At 39.3% G+C, this 27,004-nt stretch overlaps 3 pseudogenes; 1 reads left to right on the top strand and 2 right to left on the bottom strand.

Moving 5' to 3' along the window:
* Positions 1-658: 658 nt before the first annotated feature.
* Positions 659-2,102, top strand: LOC128069519 (craniofacial development protein 2-like; annotated as a pseudogene).
* A 12,510-nt stretch (positions 2,103-14,612) lies between these two features.
* On the bottom strand, positions 14,613-15,752 carry LOC128069518 (craniofacial development protein 2-like; annotated as a pseudogene).
* Positions 15,753-15,812: 60 nt separating this feature from the next.
* LOC128069517 (craniofacial development protein 2-like) lies at positions 15,813-16,929 on the bottom strand (annotated as a pseudogene).
* Between the last annotated feature and the right edge of the window lie 10,075 nt (positions 16,930-27,004).

Here is a 27,004-nt window from a genome sequence, read left to right as displayed (position 1 = left end):
TCAAAATATATCAGTAGCCACATTAAATATAACTAAACAAAATTTATATATAAAGAAAATACATTGTAACACACGAGAGTAGGATCACTAATGTTATTACTGATTTTATATAAAGTTAGACATATGGATTCCATGCAAGAAAAAAGAAAATGTTGAATTGCTTTGACACCATGGATGAACCTAGAGGATATTATGCTAAGTGTAATAAGACAGAGAAATACAAATACTATATGATTTCATTTATATGTGGAACCTGAAAAATTAAACAAACAAGTAAACAAAACCAGATTCATAAATACAGAGAACAGATTGGTGGTTACCAGAGGGCAGGGGGATTGAACAGGCTAAGTCATTTCAGTCATGTCCGACTCTTTGCGACCCTATGGACTGTAGTCCAAACCAGGCTCCTCTGTCCATAGAATTCACCAGGCAACAATACTGGAGTGGGTTTCCATGCCCTTCTCCAAGGAGATCTTCCTCACCCTGGGATCGAACCTGTGTCTCTTACGTCTCCTGCACTGGCAGGCAGATTCTTTACCTCTAGCACCACCTGGGAAGCCCAGGGACATTGAGGGTGGGCAAAATTGGTGAAGGGGATCAAAAGGAACAAACTACCACTTATAAAATATAAATATGTCATAAAAATGTAATGTTCAGCATGGCGAGTATAGTAAATAATAGAGCATTAACTTTGTATGGTGACAGGTGAAAACTAGACTTACTATGGTGATCATTTCACAATGTATATAAATGTTGAATCACTAGTTTGAACACCTAGAACTAATATAATATTGTATGTTAATTATAATTCAATTAAAAATAGAAAAGTGAAAAATTATTCACAACAGTGTTATTTAACAAAACTTGAAAATGAATGTTAACCATGGAATCACTAAATAAGCTGTGATAAATCATGTAAGGGAATTCTGGCTAACACTTTAACTGAAGTTCAATAGGCAATAGGCATTAAACAGGAAATTTCATCAAAGGGGAGATTAAAAGAAAGTTTTAGAGTGATGTTTATTATGTTACTGTTCATGGGGTTCTCAAGAATAATGGAATGGTTTACCATTCCCTCCTCAAGTGGGCCATGTTTTGTCAGAACTCTCACTATGACACATCTGTCTTGGTGGTCCTACATGGCATGGCCCAGGCTTCATTGACTTATGTAAGCCCCGTAATCATGACAATGCTGTGATGCATGAAGAGGGTCCCCAGGTTGGAAGGTGTCAAATATGATACAGAGGAAGAGTAGAGAAATAGCTCCAGAAGGAATGAAGTGGCGAAATGATTCTCAGTCGTGAATTTGTTTGATGGTGGAAGTAAAGTTCAGTTCCATAAAGAACAATATTGCATGGGATCCTGGAGTGTTAGGCCCATGAATCAAGATAAATGGGACATGATCAACCAGGAGATGGCAAGAGTGAACATAAACATCTTAAGAATCAGTAATTTAAAGTGGATGGGAATGGGCTAATTTGATTGGGTTCATCAGTACATCTACTTCTGTGGACAAGAATCCCTTAGAAGAAGTGAAGTAGCCCTCACAGTAAAAAAAAAAAAAAAGTCTGAAATGCAGCAATTTGGTGCAATCTCAAAAACAACAGAATAATCTCGGTTCATTTTCAAGGCAAACCATACAACATCACAGTAATCAAAGTCTATGCCCCAAACACTGTCGCTGAAGAACCTAAAGTTCACTGGTTCTATGAAGACCTACAACAATTTCTAGAACTAGCACCCATCCCTTTCATCATACAGAATTGGAATACAAAAGTAGGAAGTCAAGAGATAACTAGAGTAACAGTAAAGGATGGCCTTGGAGTACAAAATGAAGTAGGGCAAATGCTAACAGTTTTATCAAGAGAACATGCTGGTCAAAGGAAACACCGACTTCCAATAATTCAAGAGATGACTCTACACATGGACATCACAAGATGGTCAACGCCAAAATCAGATTGATTATATTCTTTGCAGCTGAAGATAGAGAAGCTCTATACAGTCAGCAAAAAAAGACCTGGAAATGACTGTGGTTCAGATCATGAATACCTTATTGCAACCTCAGGCTTAAACTGAAGAAAGCAGGTAAAACCACTAGGCCATTCAGGTATGACATAAATCAAAGCACTTATGACTATACAATGAAGGTGGCAAACAGATTGAAGGGATTAGATCTGGTAGGCAGAGTGCCTGAAGAACTATGGATGAAGGTTTATAACAATGTACGGGAGGCAGTGACCAAAACCAACCCCAAGAAAAAGAAAGGCAAGGAGTCAAAGCTGTTGTCTTAAGAGACTTTACAGTTAGGTGAGAAAAGAAGAGAACCAAAATACAAGAGAAAGAGGGAAAGGTACACCCAACTGAATTCAGAGTTCAAGAGAATAGAAAAGACAGATAAGGAAACTTCCTAAGTGAACAATGCAAAGAAATAGAGGAAAATTATAGAATGGGAAAGACTAGAGATATCCTCAAGAAAATTGGGGATATCAAGGGAAAATTTCATACAAGGATGGGCAGGATAAAGGACAGAAACAGTAGGGACCTAACAGAAGCAGAAGAGATAAAGAAGAGATGGCAAGAATACACAGAACTCTACAAAAAAGATCTTAATGACCTGGATAAAAACGATGGTGTGATCACTCACCTAGAGTGTGGAGTGTAAAGTCAAAGAGGCCTTAGGAAATATAACTATGAACAAACCTAGTGGAGGTGAGGGAATTCTAGCTGAGCAGTTTAAAACCCTAAAAGATGATGCTGTTAAAGTGCTGCACTCAATATGCCAGCAAATCTGGAAAACAGCAGTGGCCACAGGACTGGAAAAGGTCAGTTTTCATTCCAATCACAAAGAAGGGCAATGCCAAAGAATCTCCAAACTACTACACAACTGTGCTTACTTCACATGCTAGCAAAGTTATGCTCAAAATCTTTCATGCTAGACTTCAGCAGTATGTGAACCCAAAATTTCCAGCTATGCAAGCAAAATTTAGAAAAGGCAGAGGAACCAGAGATCCAACTGTCAACATCTGTCAGATCATAGATAAAGAAAGGTAATTTCAGAAAAACAAAATCTACTTATGCCTTATTGACTATGCTAAATTCTTTGACTGTGTGGATCACAACAAAAGAAAAAATTCTTAAAGAGATGGGAGTATCAGATCACCTTACCTGCTTTCTGAGAAACCTATATTCAGTTCAAGAAGCAACAGTTAGAACTGGAATGATGGAATGATTCAAAATTGGGAAAGGAGTACATCAAGGCTGTATATTGTCACACTGCTTAACTAACTTATATGCAGAGTACATCTTGCAAAATGTCAGGCTGGTTGAATCACAAGCTGGAGTCAAAATTTCCAGGAGAAATAGCAACAATTTCAGATATGCAGATGATATCATGCTAATGGCAGGAATTGAAGAGGAACTATACAGCCTCTCAATGAGGGTGAAAGAGAAGAGTGTAAAAGATGGCTTGAAATTCAACATTAAAAAATACTATGATCATGACATCTGGTCCTAAAACTTCATGGCAAATAGAAGTGAAAAAAGGGGAAGCAGTGATGTTTTATTTTCTTGGGCTCCAAATCACTACAGATGTTGGCTACAACCATGAAATAAAAAGATGATTTCTCCTTGGAATGAAAGCTATGACAAACCTAGACAGCATATTAGAAAGTAGAGACATCATTTTGTTGAAAAATTCCATATAGTCAAAGCTATGATTTTCCTAGTAGTCATGTACGGATGTGAGAGTTAGACCATAAAGAAGGCTGAGTGCCAAAGAATTGATGGTTTTGAACTGTGGTGTTGGAGAAGACTCTTGAGGGTCCCTTGGACTGCAAGGATATCAAACCAGTCAATCCTAAAGGAAATATTCAACACTGGGTATTTATTGGAAGGACTGAAGCTGAAGCTCCAATACTTTGGCCACTTGATTCAAAGAGCCAACTCATTGGAAAAGATCTTGATGCTGGGAAAGAATGAGGGCAATAGTACCAGAGTGTGACAGAGGATGAGTGGTTGGGTAACAATACTGACTCAATGGACTTGATTTTTTATTTATTTATTTTTATTTTTTTACTTTATTTTACTTTACAATACTGTATTGGTTTTGCCATACATTGACATGAATCCATCACGGGTATATACAAGCTCCCAATCCTGAATCGCCCTCCCACCTCCCACCCCATATCATCACTCTGGATCGTCCCCATGCACCAGCCCCAAGCATCCTGTATCCTATATCGAACATAGACTGGCACTTCGTTTCTTACATGATAGTATACATGTTTCAATGCCATTCTCCCAAATCATCCCACCCTCTCCCCCTCCCTCAGAGTCCAAAATTCCGTTCTATACATCTGTGTCTCTTTTGCTATCTCGCATACAGGGTCATCATTACCATCTTTCTAAATTCCGTATATATGTGTCAGGATACTGTATTGGTGTTTTTCTTTCTGTCTTACCTCACTCTGTATAATCGGCTCCAGTTTCATCCACCTCATTAGAACTGATTCAAATGTATTCTTTTTAATGGCTGAGTAATACTCCATTGTGTATATGTACCACAGCTTTCTTATCCATTCGTCTGCTGATGGACATCTAGGTTGCTTCCATGTCCTGGCTATTATAAACAGTGCTGCAATGAACATTGGGGTACATGTGTCTTTCAATTATGGTTTCCTCGGTGTGTATGCCCAGCAGCGGGATTGCTGGGTCATAAGGCAGCTCTATTTGCAATTTTTTAAGGAATCTCCACACTGTTTTCCATAGTGGCTGTACTAGTTTGCATTCCCACCAACAGTGTAAGAGGGTTCCCTTTTCTCCACATCCTCTCCAGCATTTATTGCTTGTAGACTTTTGGATCGCAGCCATTCTGACTGGTGTGAAATGGTACCTCATTGTGGTCTTGATTTGCATTTCTCTGATAATGAGTGATGTTGAGCATCTTTTCATGTGTTCGAATAGCCAAAGCAATCTTGAGAAAGAAGAATGGAACTGGAGGAATCAACTTGCCTGACTTCAGGCTCTACTACAAAGCCACAGTCATTAAGACAGTATGGTACTGGCACAAAGACAGAAATATAGATCAATGGAACAAAATAGAAAGTCCAGAGATAAATCCACACACCTATGGACACCTTATCTCCAACAAAGGAGGCAAGAATATACAGTGGAGTAAAGACAATCTCTTTAACAAGTGGTGCTGGGAAAACTAGTCAACCACTTGTAAAAGAATGAACCTAGATCACTTTCTAACACCACACACAAATTAAACTCAAAATGGGTTAAAGATCTAAATGTAAGACCAGAAACTATAAAACTCCTAGAGGAGAGCATAGGCAAAACACTCTCCGACATAAATCACAGCAGGATCCTCTATGACCCACCTCCCAGAATACTGGAAATAAAAGCAAAAGTAAACAAATGGGATCTAATTAAAATTAAAAGCTTCTGCACAACAAAGGAAACTATAAGTAAGGTGAAAAGACAGCCCTCTGAATGGGAGAAAACAATAGCAAATGAAGCAAATAACAAACAACTAATCTAAAAAATATACAAGCAACTTATACAGCTCAACTCCAAAAAAATAAACGACCCAATCAAAAAATGGGCCAAAGAACTAAATAGGCATTTCTTCAAAGAAGACTTACAGATGGACTTGAATTTGAGCAAACTCTAGGAGATGGTGAAGGATAAGGAAACCTGAAATACTGCAGTTCATGGGGTCATAAATAGTTGAACTCAACTTGGGGACTGAACAGCAAGAAAAACAATATGTTTATGATAACAATTATTTTAAATTACATACACATTTAATCTGAGGTGAAACCATGTGAAATGTTCAGTATTTTGATTACTAAATATAGCAATTTTATATAATTCAGTCTAATTATTATATAGCTTTATGGGTATATATGTATATATATATATATATATATGTGTGTGTGTGTGTGTGTGTGTGTGTGTGTGTGTGTGTGTCTATGGGTTTCCCTGGTGGCTCAAATGGTATAGAATCCACCTACAATGCAGGAGACCTGGATTCAATCCCTGGGTTGGGCAGATCCCATGGAGGAGGGCATGGCAATCCACTCCAGTACTTTTGCCTGGAGAATCCCCATGGACAGATGAGCCTGCTGGGCTACAGTCCATGGGGTCACAAAGAGTCAAACATGACTGAGCAATTAAGCACAGCATAGCACATATATGTCTATGTAGCCATAGACACATGTACATGCCTGCAGTCCATGGGGTCGCAGAGTTGGACATGACTGAAAGGTGGAGTAACAATATGTGTCTAAATTAATAGAAAAACCTTTGAAAAGATACATATTCAAAATGGTAGACACAACAGGGGATGGTAGACTTACATGTAATATATTAAACTTTTTACAAGGAAAATATATTCTGTTATCTTATACTTAAGTTTTCAAATACTGCTTCATTACATCTATTGAGTGACTATTATTGGCAAATCACATTGCAGCAAAATTTTGGTATATTTTTAACTTGTTCTATTGTCCCCCAAACAAAGAATTTTTAAGAGTTTAAATAATGTGGCCTAATAGTTTATTCCATAGGGCATTTGGTCTGCCTTTCTAATTGTAATCACAAACAAATCTTTCCAGAGCTGGATAGATTTACCAATTAAATGCAATATTTTAAAATAAAATTTACTGAGTTACCATTCAAGCCCTTTTTCACAAAGTTGCAGTCATGCTCCATATTTCCTAGAAAATGTCTTACATTAGTGGAAAAAACAAGTTTTCAATGGGGACTCAAATAGAGAAAAAATCAGCATCCATCCAAAAAGCTGCTAGGGTGAGAAGGACGTGAATATCAGAGTGAGCTGTCAGCAACTCGCTAGAAATTGAAGGAGCCCAACAAATGCTCCTTTCAAAAAACTAAGATCATGGCATTTGGTCCCATCAATTCATGACACATGGCACATAGGGAAACAATGGAAACAGTGACAGACGACATTTACTTGGGCGCCAAAATCACTACAGATGGTGACTGCAGCCATGAAATTAAAAGACACTTGCTCCTTGGAAGAAAAGCTATGGCCAAACTAGACAGCATATTAAAAATAGAGACATTACTTTTCTGACAAAGGTCCATCTAGTCAAGTCTATGGTTTTTCCAGTAGTCACATATGGATGTGACACTTGGACCATAAAGAAATCTGAGAGCTGAAGAACATGCTTTTGAACTGTGGTGTTGGAGAAGACTCTTGAGAGTCCCTTAGACTGCAAGGAGATCCAACCACTCCATCCTAAAGGAAATCAGTCCTGAATATTAATTGGAAGGACTGATGCTGAAGCTGAACCTCCAATACTTTAGCCACCTGATGCAAAGAACCAACTCATTTGAAAAGACCCTGATGCTGGGAAAGATTGAAGACGGGAGAAATGAATGACAGAGGATGAGATGGTTGGATGGCATCATCAAGTCTATGGACATGAGTTTGAGCAAGCTCCAGGATTTTGTGGTGGCAGCACGCTAAGCCTGGGCTCACAAACAGTTGCACAAGACTGAGCTATTGAACTGGAACTGGACCAAACACTCCGTGTATTCTGATCTCTGCTGTCAATCACCATCCACCAATAGCCCTTTCTTTTATTAAATTGTCAACTGTGCCAAGATATAAACTTTTGGATATAATTTTTGTGGGCTGTAATTTATCATTATTTGGTAATAAATATAAAGCATACTTTGGAGTGGGTTGTTGCTATTCAGTCGCTAAGTTATGTCTGATTCTTTGGGACCCCACAAACTGCAGCACACCAGGCTTCCCTATCCATCACCATCTCCTGGAACTTGCTCAAACTCATGTCCATTAAGTTGGTGATACCATCTAACCATCTCCTCCTTTCATCCACTTCTCCTTCTGCTTTCGATCTTTTCCAGCAACAGGATCTTTTTCAATGAGTTGGCTTTCTGCATTAGGTGGCTAAGGTATTGGAGCTTCAGCTTCAGCATCAGTCCTTCCAGTGTGTATTCAGGATTGCTTTCCTTTATGATTGGCTGGTTTGATCTCCTTGCTGTCTAAGGGACTTTCAAGAGTCTTCTCTAGCACCACAATTCAAAAGCATCAATTCTTCAGCACTCAGCTTTCTTTATGGCCCAACACTTACATCTGTACATGACTCCTGGAAAAACCATAGCCTTGACTAGATGGACCTTTGTCAGAAAAGTAATGTCTCTGCTTTTTAATATGCTGCTAGGTTTGTCATAACTTTTCACCCAAAGAGCAAGTGTCTTTTAATTTCATCGCTACAGTCACTGTCTGTGGTGTTTTTGGAGCCCAAGAAAATAAAACCTGTCACTGTTTGCATTGTTTCCCCATCTATATGCCATGAAGTGATGAGATGGGATGCCATGATCTTAATTTTTTGAATGTTGAGTTTTAAGCCAGCTTTTTCACTCTCCTCTTTCACCTTCATCAAGAGACTCCTTAATTCCTCCTTGCTTCCTGCCATAAAAATGGTGTCATTTGCATATCTGAAGTTATTCATATTTCTCCCAGCAATCTTGATTACAGAGTGTGCTTCTTCCAGCCTGGCATTACATGATGTAATCTGATTATAAGTTAAATAAACAGGGTGACAATATACAGCTTTGATACACTCCTTTCCAAATTTTGAACCAGTCTGTTGCTCCATGTTTGGTTCTACCTATTGCTTCTTGATTTGCATACAGGTTTTACAGGAGGTAGGTAAGGTGGTCTGGTATGCCCACCTCTTTAAGAATTTTCCACATTTTATTGTGAGCAACAGGGGTAAAGGTTTTACCATATTTAATGAAGTGGAAGTAGATGGTTTTCTGGAAATACCTTGCTTTTTCTATGATCTAACGGATATGGGCAATTTGATGTCTGGTTCTTCTGCCTTTTCTAAATCCAGCTTGAACATCTGGAAGTTCTTGATTCACATACTGTTAAAGCCTAACTTGAAGGATTTTGAGCATTACCTTGCTAGCATGTGATATGAGTGCAACTGTGCAGTACTTTGAAGATTCTTTGGCATTGCTCTTCTTTGTGATTGGAATGAAAACAGATCTTTTCCATTCCTGTGGCCACTGCTGAGTTTTCCAAATTGGCTGACATTCTGAGCGAAGCACTTTAACAGCATCATGTTTTAGGATTTGAAAGTGCTCACGTGGAATTCCAAAACAACCACTGGCTTTATTTGTAGTGATGCTTCCTAAGGCCTCTTTGACTTCACACTCCAGGATGTCTGGCTCTAGGTGAGTGACCACACCATCATGGTTAGTATCAGTATCAGTTCAGTCACACAGTCGCGTCTGAATCTTTGCGAACCCATGAACTGCAGCATTCCTGGCCTCCCTGTCCATCACCAACTGCTGGAGTTTACCCAAACTCATGTTCAATGAGTCGGTGATGCCATCCAACCATCTCATCCTCTGTCGTCTCCTTCTCCTCCCTCCTTCAATTTTTCCCAGCATCAGGGTCTTTTCAAATGAGTCAGCTTTTCGCATCAGGTAACCAAGGTATCAGAGTTTCAGCTTCAACATCAGTCCTTCCAATGAACCCCCAGGAGGATTGATTTCCTTTTTGATGGACTGGTTGAATCTTCTTGCAGTCCAAGGGACCCTCAAGAGTCTTCTCCAACACCACAGTTCAAAAGCATCAATTCTTCTGTGCTCAGCTTTCTTTATAGTCCAACTCTCACATCCATACATGACTACTGGAAACACCATAGCCTTGACTAGATGGATCTTTGTTGACAAAGTAATGTCTCAGCTTTTTAATATGTTGTCTATGTTGGTCATAACTTTCTTTCCAAGGAGTAAGCATCTTTTAATGTCATGGCTGCAATCACCATTTGCAGTGATTTTGGAGCCCAAAAAAACAAAGTCAGCCACTGTTTCCAGATCTATTTGCCATGAAGTGATGGGACCGGATGCCTTGATCTTAGTTTCCTGAATGTTGAGCTTTAAGTCAACTTTTTCACTCTCCTCTTTCACTTTCATCAAGAGGCTTTTTAGTTCTTCTTCACTTTCTGGCATAAGGGTGGTGTCATCTGCATATCTGATGTTACTTATATTTCTCCCAGCAATCTTGATTCCAGCTTGAGCTTCCTTCAGCCAAGTGTTTCTCATGATGTACTCTGCATATAAGTTAAATAAGCAGTTAAATGATAAGTGACAATATACAGCCTTGATGTACTCCTTTTCCTATTTGGAACCAGCCTGTTGTTCCATGCCCAGTTCTAACTGTTGCTTCCTGATCTGCATACAGGTTTCTCAAGAGGCAGGTCAGGTTGTCTTGGTTATCCGGGTCATTCAGATCTTTTCTGTATAGTTCTTTTGGGTATTCTTGCCACCTTTTCTTTTATTAAAAAGTAATTAATTTTAATTGTAGGATAATTAATTTACACTATTTGATGTGTTTTCCATACATCAATATGAAGCAGCCACAGATTCACATTTGCCACCCATCCTTAAACCCCTCCCATATCCCTACCCACCCCATCCTTTTGGTTGTCTCAGAACACCAGTTTTGAGGACCCTGCTTCATGCATCAAACTTGCACAGGTTGTCCATTTTATATATTGTAATATACATATTTCAATGCTGTTCTCTCAAATCATCCCACCCTTGCCTTCTTGCACAGAGTCCAAAAGTCTGTTCTTTACATATGTGTCTCTCTTGCTGCCTTATATATAGGATAATTTCTACTTCTGTTAGGTCCATACTGTTTCTTTCCTTTATTGTGCCTATCTTTGCAGGAAATGTTATCTTTGTATCTCCAATTTTATTAAAGAGATATCAGGTCTTACACATTCTATTATTTTCCTCTATTTCTTTGCATTGTTCACTTAGGAAGGCTTTCTTTCTCTTCTTGCTATTCCTTGGAAGTCTGCATTCAGAAGGGTATATCTTTCCTTTTCTCATTTGCCTTTCACTTCTCTTCTTTTCTCAGCTATTTGTAAGGCCTCCTCAGACAAACGTTTTGCCTTGTTATGTTTCTTTTCCTTGGGGATGATTTTGATCACTGCCTCCTGTACAATGTTATGAACATCCATCAATAGTTCTTCAGGCACTCGATCAGATCTAATCCCTTGAATCTATTTGTCACATCCACTTTATAATCATAGGGATTTTATTTAGATCATAACTTAATGGCTTAATGGTGTTCTGTACTTTCAATTTAAGTCTGATTTTTACAATGAGGAGTTCATGATCTGAGCCACAGTTAGCTCCTGGTCTTGTTTTTGCTGACTTATAGAGCTTCTCCCAGAGGATGCAATAGCACCCCACTCCAGTACTCTTGCCTGGAAAATCCGTGGATGGAGGAGCCTGGTAGGCTGCAGTCGATGGGGTTGCTAAGAGTTGGACATGACTGAGCGACTTCACTTTCACTTTTTACTTTAATGCATTTGAAATTGCAACCCACTCCAGTACTCTCTACACAGTCATAAAAACAAGACAGAGAGCTGACTGTGGCTCAGAGCATGAACTCCTCATTGCAAAATTCAGACTTAATTTGAAGAAAGTAGAAGGAAATGGCAACCCACTCCAGTGTTCTTGCCTGGAGAATCCCAGGGACGGGGGAGCCTGGTGGGCTACCGTCTATGGGGTTGCAAAGAGTCGGACATGACTGAAGTGACTTAGAAACAGCAGCAGCAGCAGCCGAGCTTCTCCATCCTCAGCTGTAAGGAATATAATCAAATGGATTTCAGTGTTGACCATCTAGGGATACCCATGTGTAGAGTACTCTCTTGTGTTGTTGGAAAAGCATTTTTGCTATGACCAGTATGTCCTCTTGGCAACAGTCTGTTAGCCTTTGGCCTGCTTAATTTTGCATTGAAAGGCCAAACTTGCATGTTACTCCAGGCATCTCTTGAATTCCTACTTTTGAATTTCAGTCCCCTATGTTGAATACGTCATCTCCTCCGGGTGTAAGTTCTACAAAATCTTGTAGGTCTTCATAGGATGGTTCAAGTTCATCTTCTTCACAATTACGGTTGAGGAGTATACTTGGATTGAATAGTTTGCCTTGGATATGAACCAAGATAAAATTGTTGTTTCTGAGATAACACAGAAGTACTGCATTTCTGACTATTTTTTTGAGTATGAGGGTGACTCCATTTCTTCTAAGGCTACTCCATTAGAAGAAATGGAGTACTAATGTTTATATCTGCCACAGTAATAGATATAATGACCATCTGAATTGAATTCGCCTGTTCCAGTCCAGTTTAGTTCACTGATTCCAAGAACGTTGATGTTCACTCTTGCCATCTCCTGTTTGACCACTTCTAGTTTATCTCAATTCACACACCTAACATTCCAGATTCCTATACAATATTGTTCTATTGTATGGCATTCTTTGGTATGTCTGATTGTACAGCCTTGGACTTTGCTTTCACTACCAGTTCAGTTCAGTCACACAGTCATGTCTAGGTTTTGCAGCCCATGGACTAGAGCATGCCAGGCTTCCCTGTCCATCACCAATGTCTGGAGCTTATTTAGACTCATGTCCATTGTGTTGGTGGTGCCATCCAACCATCTCATCCTCTGTTGTCCCCTTGTGCTCCTGCATTCAATCTTATCCAGCATAAGAGACTTTTTTAATGAGTTGACTCTTCATATCTGGTGGCCAAAGTATTGGAGCTTCAGCTTTGGCATTAGTCCTTCCAATAAATATTCAGGAAGGGTTTCCTTTAGGATTGACTGGTTGGATCTCCGTGCAGTCCAAGGGACTCTCAAGAGTCTTCTCCAACACAAAAGTTCAGAAGTATCAATTCCTCAGCTCCCAACCTTCCTTATGGTCCAGCTCTCACATCCATACATTGCTACATGAAAAACCATAGCTTTGACTAGATGTACCTTTGTCAGCAAAGTAATGTCTCCACTTTTTAATATGTTGTCTAGGTTTGCCATAGATTTTCATCCAAGGATCAAGTGTCTTTTAATTTCATGGCTTCAGTCACCATCTGCAGTAATTTTGGTACCCAAGGAAATAAAGTTTCTCCCTGTTTCTATTGTTTCCACATCTCTGCCATGAAGTGATGGGACCGGATGCCTTGATATAAGTTTTTGGAATGTTGGATGTTAAGCCAGCTTTTTCATGCTCCTCTTGCACTTTCATCAGGGGGCTCTTTATTTCCTCTTCAATTTCTGACATAAGGGTTGTGTCATATGCATATATGAGGTTACGGATGTTTCTCTCGGCAAACTTGATTCCAGCTTATGCTTCATCCTGCTCTGCATTTCACATGATGTATTCTGCATGTAAGTTAAATAAACAGGGTGACAATATACAGCTTTGATATACTCCCTTCCCAATTTGGAACCAGTCTGTTGCTATGTGTCTGCTTCTTGACTTGCATACAGATTTCTCAGGAGGCAGGTCAGGTGGTCTGGTATTCCCATCTCTTTAAGAATGTTCCATAGTTTGTTGTGATCCACACAGTCAAAGGCTTTGAGATGGTCAATGAAGCTGAAATAAATGTTTTTCTTGAATTCTCTTGCCTTTTCTATGACCCAACAGATGTTGGCAATTTGATCTCTGGTTCCTCTGCCTTTTCTAAACCTAGCTTGAACATCTGGAAGTTCTCAGTTCATGTAAAGTTGAAGCCTAGTATGGAGAATTTGAAACATTACTTTGGGGGCCTGTGAGATGAGTGCAATTGCGCAGTAGTTTGAACATTCTTTGTCATTGCCTTTCTTTGGGATTGGAGTGAAACCTGACCTCTTCCAGTCCTGTGGTTACTGCTGAGTTTTCCAAATTTGCTGGCATATTGGGTGCAGCACTTTCACAGCATCATCTTTCAGGATTTGAAATAGCTCAACTGGAATTCCATCACCTCCACTAGCTTTGTTCATAGTCATGTTTCCAAAGGTTCATTTGTCTTTGAACTCCAGGATGTCTGACTCTAGGTGAGTGATCACACAATCGTGGTTATCTGGGTCATTAAGATCTTTTTTGTATAGTTCTGTGTATTCTTGCCACCTGCTCTTAATATCTTCTGCTTCTGTTAGTTGCATCCCATTTATGTCCTTTATTGTGCCCATCTTTGCATGAAATGTTCCCTTGGTATCTCCAATTTTCTTGAAGATATTTCTTGTCTTTCCCATTGTATTGTTTTCATCTGTTTCTTTGAATTGTTCACTTAAGAAGTCTTTCTTATCTCCCCTTTCTATTTTTTGAAACTCTGCATTCAGATGGATATAGCTTTCCTTTTCTCCTTTGCTTTTTGCTTCTCTCCTTTCCTCAGCTATTTATAAGGCCTCCTCAGACAACCATTTTGCCTTTTTCATTTCTTTTTCTTGGGAATGGTTTTTTATCACTGCCTCCTGTACAATGTCACAAACAATATTTATAGTTCTTCAGGCACTCTATCAGATCTAACCCCTTAAATCTATGTCTCACTTCCATTGTATAATCATAAGGGATTTGATTTAGGTCATACCTGAATGATCCAGTGGTTTTCCCTGCTGCTGCTGCTGCTGCTGCTGCTGCTCAGTCGCTTCAGTCGTGTCCGACTCTGTGCGACCCCATAGACGGCAGCCCACCAGGCTCCCCCGTCCCTGGGATTCTCCAGGCAAGAACACTGGAGTGGGTTGCCATTTCCTTCTACTTTCTTCAAATTAAGTCTGAATTTTGCAATGAGGAGTTCATGCTCTGAGCCACAGTCAGCTCTCTGTCTTGTTTTTATGACTGTATAGAGTTTCTCCATCTTCAACTGCCAAGAATATAATCAATCTGATCTGGTATTTGGTATTGATCATCTTTTGATGTCCATTCATCACTTGTGCTGTTGGAAGACGGTGTTTTCTATGACCAGTGTGTTCTCTTGGCAAAACTGTGTTAGCCTTTGCCCTGCTTCATTTTGTACTTCAAGGTCAAACTTGCCTGTTTACTCCAGGTGCCTCTTGACTTTCTACTTTTGCATTCCAGTCCCCTATGATGAAATGGACATCATTTTTTGGTATTCGTTCTAAAAGTTCTTGTATTTCTTCACAGAATCGTTCAATGTCAGCTTCTTTGTCATTAGTGGTTGGGGCATAGACTTGGACTACTGTGATGTGCTGGTTTTCCTTGAAAACAAACAGAGATCATTCTGTCATTTTTGAGATTGCACACACGTACTGCATTTTGGACTCTTTTGTTGACTGTGAGCACTGCTCCATTTCTTCTAAGGGATTCTTGCCCACAGCAGTATATTTAATGGTCATCTGAATTAAATTCGCCCATTTCTGTCCATTTCAGTTCACTGACTCCTAAAATTTTGATATTCACCTTTGTCTCCTGTTTGACCACTTCCAATTTATCTTGATTCATGGACCTAACATTCCAGGTTGCTATGCAGTATTGTTCCTTACTTCCATCATCAGTCACATCCACAACTGTGTGTTGTTTTTGCTTTCATTCCATCTCTTCATTCTTTTGAAACCATTTCTCCACTCTTCTCTAGTAGCATATTCACCACCAGACACATGCATAACTGGGTGTTGTTTCTACTTTGGTTTAGCCTTTTCATTCTTTCTAGAGCTATTTTTCTGCTTTTCTCCAGTAGCATATTGGGCACTTGCCTATCTTGGGAGTTCATCTTTCAGTGTCATATCTTTTCGCCTTTTCATACTAGTCATGACATTCTCAAAGCAAGAATGCTGAAGTGGTTTCCCATTCCCTTCTCCAACGGACCACATTGCACAATGTTATAACCCTCCATTCATAGTTCTTCAGGCACTCTGCTAACCAGATATAATTCCTTGAATCTGTTCATCACCTCCTCTATATATCGATAAGTGCCTTGATTTAGGTCATACGTGAATGATCCAGTGGTTTTTCCTACCTTCTTCAATTTAAGCCTGAATTTTCCAATGGGGAGTTCATGCTGTGAATCACAGTCAGTTCCAGTTTTTGTTTTTACTGACTGTATAAAGCTTCTCCATCTTCAGCTGCAAAGAATATAATCAGTCTGATTTTGGCATTGACTAACTGGTTATGTCCATGTGTAGAGTCATCTCTTGAATTATTGAAAATTGGTGTTTGCTATGACCTGCACGTTCTCTTGATAAAAACTGTGTTAGCCTTTGCCCTGCTTCATTTTGTACTCCAAGGCCATACTTTCCTTTTCTTTGTGGTATCTCTTGGCTTCCTTCTTTTGCATTCCAATCGTATGTGATGAAAAGGACATCTTTATTTTGGTGTTAGTTCTAAAAGGTGTTGTTCAGTTTTCATAGAGCTGGTCAACTTCAGCTTCTTTGGCATCTGTGGTTTGGGCATAGACTTGGACTAGTGTGATGTTGAATGTTTTACCTTGAAAATGAACCAAGATCATTCTGTCATTTTTAAGGAAGTACACAAGGACTGCATTTTGGACTTTTTGTTGACTGTGAGTGCTACTCCACTTCTTCTAAGGGATTTTTGCTCACAATAGTAGATATAATGGTCATCTGAATTAAACTGGCCCATACCCATTCATTTTAGTGTACTGATTCTTAAGATGTTGATGTTCAATCTTGCCTTCTTCTGCTTGACTAGGACAAATTTACTTTGATTCATGGAGCTAATCTTCCCAGTTCCTATGCAATATTGTTCTTTATAACATCAGACTTTACTTTTACTGGAGCTTCCTTGGTGGCTTAGAGGTTAAAGCGTCTGCCTGCAATGCAGGAGAACAGGATTTGATCCCTGGGTCGGGAAGATTCCCCTGGAGAAGGAAATGGCAACCCACTCCAGTATTCTTGCCTGGAGAATCCCATGGACGGAGCAGCCTGGTGGGCTACAGTCCACAGGGTGGCAAAGAGTTGGACACGACTGAGAGACTTCACTTTTACTTTACTTTTACCACCAGATACATCCACAACTGTGTTTCATTTCCACTTTGGCCCAGCTGCTTCATTCTTTCTGGAGCTATTATTAATTGCCCTCTGATCTTCCCCATTAGCATTTAGTTGTTGTTGTTGTTGTTGTTGTTGTTGTTGTTGTTGTTGTTGTTTTTCTCACTCTCCTCTAATCCCTGGAACCTATGAATATGTTACCTTTCATGGCAAATTGGACTTTTTTGTTGCAGGTATGATTAAAGGCATAGAGTTTGAAATTATGCACTTATTGTGGAATATCTGAGTGGATAAAATCTAATTATACGTGTTCTTAACATTGGGACAATCTTCATGGGCTGGGGTCAGAAGGAAATGTAATTGAGGAATTATGGTCAGAAAGATGTAGTATTGCTGGCTTTGAAGGTAGGAGGAAGTGGCCCTAAGCCAAAGAATGCAGGTGGCCTCTAGAAACTGGAGATGGCAAGGAAATCGAATTTCCCCTAGAGCCCATTTTAGCTTGAAACTTGAAAAGCTAAAAAAAAAAAAAATGGTGAAAATCCCTTGCTTTAGCTTAGTGAGACCCATGTCTGACTTTTGACCTACAGAAATTTGTAGTTGCAAAGACAGAATATTTGGGGAAAAATTGCTCTTAACCTGTCTTCTCATATCCATCCAGGAAAATAATTCTAATGTTTGCCTCAAGATAGAATGACTACACTAAGAAGAAGTAGACTAAACTTCTATTCTCAAAGAGGCAATATGGTCTTACACCTTCTCCTTTATTCCCTTATTCATCTTTAGTCCTATAACTCTCAGTGCATTACTGAACCATAGCCAACATCCAACTTTGAGCATTTTCATGCCTAATTACTCTTTTGGTGATAGTCTTCACCTAGATCTCAAAAGGTCAATTTTACTATTAATAGAATTTTCCTCTTTGTTTTGACTTCAGTAAATGTCCCTAATAATATATTGGGAACTTGTCTGTTCCAACTTTTCTCTTCCTCTGCTAGTATTTTCAGCTTAACAAGAAAGAAAGAAAGAGACACCCAGGCAGCAGAACAGTTATGAGGCTTTTAAAGTTACATTTCTTTGCTCCACAGGGTCAAAAGGCCTGTGGGGCACCTTTCAAACACAGCTGCTCCCTCTCTTTACTAAACTCAGTTGGTGGGATTATGGAATAAGAAAATTATCTTCTTCAATATCTACCTGGAAAGTCAATTCAAATTTCTTCCCTACCAGCAGGGCTAGCTGCAAATTTAACCTTTGGAAAGACTTCTAAACTAAGTATATCTCAGAAAGACATTTGAACTGCAAGCATAGCTTCTATCCTCTTCCCATTTCCCACTCTCTCCACTCAATCTTTCTCCTCCCTTCAAGCATCCTCTCATTCTTCCTTCGTTTCCTCTTCCCTCCTTTGTTCTTTTCTCCTCTCTCCTCTTTCACTTACTTTCTTCTATCCTTTGAGTTGAAAGTCACTGGATGAAAGCTTGTAATTGCCATCTACTGACTGTAGGATGTAAGTACAGGTTGTGGCCGTGTATTCATGAATATTTGCATGTTTGAGTATTGTCTGTCTCTCTGAGGTTATAGAAAGAGGCAAAGAATCTGCCTGCAGTGCATGAGACCCAGGTTAGATCCTTGGATTGGGAAGATCACCTGGAGAAGGGACTGGCAGCCCACTACAGCATTCCTGTCTGGAGAAACTCATGGATAGACCATGGGGTTGCGAAGAGTTGGACATGACTGAGTGATTAATGCTTTCACTAAGGCTATAATTTTCCTTTTAGATTGCACAGTGTAAAATTATTTCTTGTCAAAGGTAAACATTTATCATGTCTTACTTTTTCAGAGAATGTGTTTCTAAGATACTTTACCAATATAATTATTAAATTATGCAGAGAAGGACTTTCCAAGTGCCTGGCCCATAGTAAGAATTTTTTGGGTATTTTTTGAATGAATATTAGTTGAATTGGTGCCTTGACACAGAAACAAAGTCTGTGAGGGGTTGGGGGTTGTCCGTGTCAACTGGCTATTGTAGTTGCAGCCTAATTAGATCCCTTGCCTTTATTCCATTCCTCTCTAATCCATTCTACATTTGTCGATAAGTCAGTTTTCCTAAAGTTGAGCTCTCTATTCATGAAAAAAAAAACTATACGTTGGCAATGACTTTCCATTTCCCACAGAATGAGATTGAAAGTCATTGGCCTGACATCCAAATCTTTAATTCTTCAAATCTGAGTTCATCCTAATTTACTGAGTTAATTTCCTATAGTCCCCTTCATAACAACAACAAAATGAATTAACTGTCACTTGCAAAACAGACTATGCAGTTCACTGTCTCTGTACCTTCTTTTAGACTGTGATTTCCCTTCCTGCTCCACATTTCACAGGGCTTCCCAGGTGGTGCTAGTGGTAAAGAACCTACCTGCCAATGCATCAGATGTAAAAGATGCTGATTTGATCCCTGGGTCAGGAAGATCCTCCTGGAAAAAGGAATGGCAACCCACTCTAGTATTCTTACCTGGAAAATCCCATGAAGAGAGAATCCTGGTGGGCTACAGTCCATAGGTTCACAGAGAGTCAGATGCAACTTAGCATGAACATCCACATTTTGCAACATTTACCTTGTCTTTGAATAAGTGACTATCTCTTTTAAACCTTCTTCCATTATCAGTGGCATATATGTTGCCACAGCAGAAGTGCCTTCTTTCTTCTGAAGTCCCCTATTACTTCATCTTATTTCTAGTCACTTGGAACTTTCTACTTTGTATTCTAATTATCTATGTACATGTTGTATTCCCTCTACTAATTGTGAGCATCACAAACAAAATAGATACTATCAATATTATTCATGCTTATGGAACACTAATAGGTCAGGATTACTGAGAGGTAATATAGGACCTAATATGTAGTAAAGGCCAAATAAATGGTCAGTTCAGTTCAGTAGTTCAGTCGTGTCTGACTCTTTGCGACCCCATGAATCACAGCACGCCAGGCCTCCCTGTCCATCACCAACTCCCGGAGTTCACTCGAACTCATCTCCATAGCGTCAGTGATGCCATCCAGCCATTTCATCCTCTGTCATCCCCTTCTCCTCCTGCCCCCAATCCCTCCCAGCATCAGAATCTTTTCCAATGAGTCAACTCTTCTCATGAGGTGGTCAAAGTATTGGAGTTTCAGCTTCAGCATCTTTCCTTCCTAAGAACACCCGGGGCTGATCTCCTTTAGGATGGACTGGTTGGATCTCCTTGCAGTCCAAGGGACTCTCAAGAGTCTTCTCCAACACCACACTTCAAAAGCATCAATTCTTTGGTGCTCAGCTTTCTTCACAGTCCAACTCTCACATTCATACATGACCCCTGGAAAAACCATAGCCTTGACTAGACAGACCTTTGTTGGCAAAGTAATGTCTCTACTTTTGAATATGCTATCTAGGTTTGCCATAACTTTCCTTCCAAGGAATAAGTGTCTTTTAATTTCATGGCTGCAGTCACCATTCACAGTGATTTTGGAGCCCAGAAAAATAAAGTCTGACACTGTTTCCACTGTTTCCCCATCTATTTCCCATGAAGTGATGGGACCGGATGCCATGATCTTCATTTTCTGAATGTTGAACTTTAAGCCAACTTTTTCACTCTCCTCTTTCAGTTTCATCAAGAGGCTTTTTAGTTCTTCTTCACTTTCTGCCCTAAGGGTTTTGTCATCTGCATATGTGAGGTTATTGATATTTTGCTTCAATTTCCTCATCTATAAAATAAAGATAATAATGGTACCTAATTCATGGGGTCATTATGATTATATAAGTTAAAATAAATAAGTGCTTATTACAATAAGTAAACCTATTAAATGATATCGGAGAAGGCGATGGCACCCCACTCCAGTACTCTTGCCTGGAAAATCCCATGGACAGAGGAGCCTGGTAGGCTGCGGTCCATGGCGTCGCGAAGAGTCGGACATGACTGAGCAACTTCACTTTCACTTTTCACTTTCATGCATTGGAGAAGGAAATGGCAACCCACTCCAGTGTTCTTGCCTGGAGAATCCCAGGGACGGGGGAGCCTGGTGGGCTGCCGTTTATGGGGTCACACAGAGTCGGACACAACTGGAGTGACTTAGCAGCAGCAGCAGCAGCAGTAAATGATATATAACTGTTTTATTGTTGTTATTATTATTAATTTTGAGCAATATTATGAAACAGGCCCTTTTACTTACATTGTCTCATTCATTTTTCAGAACAACACTCTGAGGTAATAATCTTTTTTTTTTTTTCTGTTTTACAGATGAAAAGACCTAAACTCAAGAAAGTTAAATATTTTTTGAAGTCTTCATACATAGTAAAAATCAGAGCAGGATTCAAAACCAGGTGTGTTTGCTGCACCCTAGAAAGTTAAGGAAGCACTGTTATCAATGTTCTGAAGAATTAAGAACATTTGTAAATGTAGAAAAAGGAGACACTTATCTTGAAGTTATGATTTGAAGGGAGCCTTCCCATAAAATTCCTCCCCTTACTTCAGTACTACAAGGTCTTTAAAACAATTGTTAAAACTTTATTCTATGGGTTAGGCATTGCCCTCTCTAGACTCTTGAAAGAAAGCACTTTGATATGAACATCAGAAGGACTAATGCAGAAGCTGAAACTCCAATATTTTGACCACGTGATGCAGAGAACTGACTCATTTGAAAACACCCTGATGCTGGGGAAGATTGAAAGTAGGAGGAGAAGGGGACAACAGAAGATGAGATGGTTGTATAGCATCATGGACTCTATGGACAAGAGTTTGAGTAAGCTCTGGGAGTTGGTGATGGACAGGGAAGCCTGACGTGCTGCAGTCCATGGGGTCACAAAGAGTCAGACATGACTGAGTGACTGAACTGAACTAAACTGAATGAACGAGTTTATCACCCTCATCAATACTGATAGAAATTCTTAAAATCAGGAATCCCCAAAGGTGAACCATTTTTTAGGCCAATTTTGATATAGTGTACCATAGTCAGAGAACCTGATTTAACTTGGGTTCTCCATACAACTTTGGAAACAGCAAGTTTGGGGTAATAGGCCCTAGATTCAAATCCCAGCTTTGCCATATCTTAGCTGTGTGACCTTGGGCAAATTACTGACCCTGTTTCCTTATCTGTCAAATGGGGCTTCCGAGGTGGTTCAGTGGTAAAGAATTCACCTGCAATGCAGGAGACACAGGAGACTTGGGTATGATTTCCAGGTTGGGAAGATTCCCTAGAGGAGGAAATGGCAACCACTGCAATGTTCTTGCCTGGGAAATCCCAAGGACAGAGCAGCCTAGCAGGCAATAGTTGCTGCTGCTGCTGCTAAGTCGCTTCAGTCGTGTCCGACTCTGTGCGACCCCATAGACGGCAGCCCACCAGGCTCCCCAGTCCCCGGGATCCTCCAGACAAGAACACTGGAGTGGGTTGCCAATTCCTTCTCCAAGGCAATAGTCATGGGACCGTAAAGAGTCAGACACGACTGAGCATGAGCAAACACATTTCTACTTTTGAAGTGAAGTGAAAGTCACTCAGTCCTGTCTGACTCTTTGTGACCCCATGGACTTTATAGTCCGTGGAATTCTCCAGGCCAAAATACTGGACTGGGTAGCCTTTCTCTTCTCCAGGGGATCTTCCCAACCCAGGGATCAAACCCAGGCCTCCCACATTGCAGGCAGATTCTTTACCAGCTGAGCCACAAGGGAAGCTAAAGAATACTGGAGTGGGTAACCTATCCCTTCTCCAGCAGATCTTCCTGACCCAGGAATCAAACCACAGTCTCTTGCATTGCAGGTGGATTCTTTACCAACTGAGCTATCTGGGAAGCCCTCTACTTTAGAAAGTTGTAGGTATTAAATGACTTGATGCACATAAAGGCTTAGTGCGGTTCTTGGCACATGGCAAATGCTTAAATAGCGTTAGTTGTTTTACTCTAGCTTCTGTTGGCTCCAGGGCAGGGCAAGCCTGTAGCCTTGTGTCCTCTACAAAAGGAGCTTTATCATCTATTCAAGTAGGGTTAATAATAATAATTATATGCATAACCCTAATTTTTACATACCTTTAAGTTTTCAATGAAGTATTTGTAAATATCTTGGGACCCTGCACAGTTGAGAGAGACAAGTATATTATTATTCTCACTTTACATGTGAAGAAATTGAGGCCCTTTGAAGACGTTTAGTGACTTACTCAAGGTCACAGGTTTACTGAGCAACAGAGAAGATGAAACTAAGATCTCTTGGTTGGTACTTCCTCCTTTGAATCAAATTATCTTTAAAGGACCAGGATGGAACCTCAAAGTTTAGTTCCTTTACTTGCTGGCTTTGCCTCTCATGTATGAACGCTTTTACAGCTTCTGTCAGTTGCCCTTCTTTTTTGTTTTCTTGACAAAATCGTCTCATCTTTTCCATTTCAAGGAAAACTGTGAGAGACCTAAATTTTGATAGCCACTTTCTTTATTTTAATGTTCAATAGAGTGTACAATCACAGATCCATTTCTTGATAAGTTTCAAATCCTGTGAGAGAGCATGCATACCATGCATTCAAAAGTATTTCTCAGCAGTGTGGAAAGAGGAAGACTACCAGGACGAAAATGCCCCTTGACTTTGAGTAAATAAAATTGAGTAGCAGAAAATGACTAAGAAATAAAGGTTTTCCTTTGTCTTGTTGGTGCTTTTCTTTTTCTCTTTCAACTGTTTTCATTCTTTCCTTTGTTCTTTTTACTCTCCAAACATCAGAGGAAGAAGAAAGTCACCCCAAATCTTGAGTTCCCTGACTTTTGTCATTTGAAGCACAATATTACATTCCTTAAACATTATCTAGACTTTATACAGGGTGTTCAATTGTCCCATTACTAGCATCTGGGCCTTGTTACATGGCTTTCCTTTTTGGCACATGAAATCATATTTCAATGTGACACAAGTCATAGTGTGCAATGTTTTTCTTCCTTTCTTTTTAAAGAAAGTTTTTTGATAAGTAATTGACATAGGAAATAGCTAGCCAAATAGAGATAAGTTTCAAATGATCAATTATCCAAAGGAAGGGGTAGAGGGGGCATATGCTATGCTAACATTTTCTTTTCCTCACTAGGAACTCCACAATGGAATTAAAGCATGTAGATACTGGCCTTCACAAGTCCATGCCAGATGGGTTTCATGACCGTCTGTTTACTGTGTCTCATTTTAATCTACTACTTAATCAAATATTTGGAAGCTTCTAATAGCAATTCTGAATAATAAAGGTCTATGATTTACTGTCTGATTCTTTCAGCTCCTGTTTTTCTCTTGCTGGGCTTTCATATGGAATAGCAGAGGTCAATAACCCTAGGAGTTCTGAGTAGTCCCTTCAGCTTCATTTGTTGGTATCAGTCCATCCTTATGACTCTCTTCACAGACTTGCAAGAAATGTTCCCATTCATCAACACTGAGATGATAATTGATTTGTAGGAGCCCATTCTTCAGTTCCATTTATGAAGTCACCTACCAAGTTTGCTGTTCATTGTCAAAGGGAATTCAATTAATACACCATAAGTGTGACAGTCTTCAATGTTCAATATTGTTACCAGTAGTTTTGAAGTTTCTGGAACATCTAGTTCTTGGCTACCCAGGGAGGCCCGAAAATAATGGAAGAATTCTTCAAAGATTTTTTTTTTTCTTTTTCTCCTTCTCTTTCTCTCAATTTCCTTTTTTATCAGCCTAATGGGAAATGGCCCAATTTATGCATCTGAGAGCCATACATTAATATGGTCAAAGAGGGAAAGATTGAATTCCCTATTAAATGCAAAAGCAAACTCTGAAAACAATTTAATGAACTCCATATTATTACTGAATTGTGAGCTAAACAGTGTGTGTCTGAGCATTGGTAAACATATTTCATGTGTCTTGTATGCTGCCAAAGAATCTAATAAATCTGTAGCTTTTCCTAATTCCCATGGTCCTCTATAAAGAACAAAGGTGGCATACATTTATAATGTGCCTAGCTGGATTTTAAAATAATATTTGGAATACATTCCCAAATTAAATATTATACTCCATCTACCCCTCTCTGAGATTCTTAATGCTTCCTTACTGGATTTTGTTCAAACAATAGTCTGTTCCTTCTGCATGAGTGTGAATGTAATAACATCTTTTAAAATGAAAAAAGAAAACAAAGATTAAAGAAATAAGTTGTGACTCACTGAGTTCCCTAAAGTAGACACACCATAGTTTGACAGTTTATGTCTGGAAACTTCTGGTATCACACTTATACTAGAGAGTAGGAAGATGTATTGTGAATTAGCTTCAGGAGAAAACTGTATTTGCTTCATTGACTTAAGATTTTTAGCAAAGTCTTCTTCCCTGGTGGCTCAGAGGTTAAAGCCTCTGCCCACAATGCGGGAGACCCTGGTTCGATCTCTGGGTTGGGAAGATCCCCTGGAGAAGGAAATGGCAACCCACTTCCAGTATTCTTGCCTGGAGAATCCCATGGAGGAAGGAGCCTGGTAGGCTACAGTCCATGGGTTCGCAAAGAGTCGGACACGACTGAGCGACTTCACTTTCACTTTTGCCTGAATTAATTTGTCAACCAAAGTTGAGTTTAAAAAAAAAGATACCAGCAGCACTTTACCTTGATTAGATTTTACCTAAATTAGATTAGAATTTGTTTTCCATAGGTCACAAGTCAAAGAAATTTCTTAAGATCAGCTGCCTTCATACCAACTTTTAAACAATAGAATTAGAAGCAGAAGCAATACATAGGTTTTTTCCCAGTGCTGTCAGTTTCCAGCTGTATGGCCCCAAGGCAAGGAAACATGAGCTGTTTCTATAGCCAACTGCTTCAGTTGAAAAAAGAAGATAGCCTTATTTTTTTTTCTTTCAGATAAAATGTATTTTTTTATTTACTTCTCTCTATTTTTTTTACTGTAACATTTGAGAGTAATTTGCAAAAATGATGACATTTCACACTTCACCCAAACTATTTCAGTGTGTATTTCTGAAGAATAAATAAAATATCTTATATAAAATAGTATAATTATCAAACACATGGCAAGTAACACTGATGCAATTCTAGTAACCTATGTACAGCCCATATCAAAAAATTGCTAATTATATAAAAAGTTACTTTTTAAATGAACCTATTAGAAAGGAGTAGCATCATTAGTTCAGAGGAGGAGGTAATATTATGGTAAGGATTGTGTGAATCTGAGAAGTTTCAGTATGTCTCCGTTTACCCTCATTTAAAATGTTCTTCATAGTATATTTTAGACATCTGCTTCTCTTTCCCTTTTGCTCTCTCTTCCTTTCCCTTCCCCATAAGCTAAACTGAGATTCTGTAACAAGGAAAGGGGCAACTTCTAGTGAAGTAAAGATATCAGATAAAGTCATTACTGCTGAAATCTTAATTTTATTTACTTATTTTTATTGAATTTTATTTATTAAAAAAATTTAATTGTAGATAGAATTGAGAGGGTAACAGGCAGGAAGGCAAGGGGACTTCAAACGGAGAAAATAGGCTGCAAGTGTCAGACATTTTTTATTTCTCTTAAGAGGCAGAAGGAAACAGACTAGCGATATTTTTTCCCCTCTCAATACAAATTTAAAAGGAGGTTTCTCTTAAAATACTGTGTTGCCATAACAACACCTGGTTTCACCTGAAATTAACTATTCTCAAACCTTTAGTTAACCAATTCATTTTTCTTATGGAAATGTTTGTCTTAAGCTATATTAATATATTATGCATTTACCCCAGACTCTGTCTTCAAGTCGGTTCCACCTCATGGCTCAGAAACTGCTTGACAAACCATTATGTTAAACTCAGATACTGTTCCCCTTATCTATGTGAATGAAACTATTTGTATGGTAATCTGCCCTTCTACAAGATTCAAACCAATAGATTTATGGCCCAGGATGACTCATCTGGTGCCAAGATTATCCCAAAATACATCTTATGGATGAGGGGCCTGGTGCCATTCTGAGATTTAAGACATTATTTTCTTTCATTAACAAACTGCTAGTGACTCTATAACATCCAGCTGAAGACTAGCAGGGGGGTACTCTTTCTGCCCTCTTTTGATGCCTATGTCAGAAGCTTTCTCTATCTCCTTTATACTTTAATAAAACTTTACTACACAAAAGCTCTGAACGATCAAGCCTCATCTCTGGCCCCAGATTGAATTTTTCTCCTCTGGAGGCCAAGAATCCTGGCGCCTTTTAGTGGTTCAGCAAAAACCTTT

This window comes from Budorcas taxicolor, chromosome X, assembly GCF_023091745.1.
Source record: "Budorcas taxicolor isolate Tak-1 chromosome X, Takin1.1, whole genome shotgun sequence".
In the NCBI taxonomy this organism is placed as follows: Eukaryota; Metazoa; Chordata; class Mammalia; order Artiodactyla; family Bovidae; genus Budorcas; species Budorcas taxicolor.
This window is presented reverse-complemented; position numbering and strand designations above follow the sequence as displayed.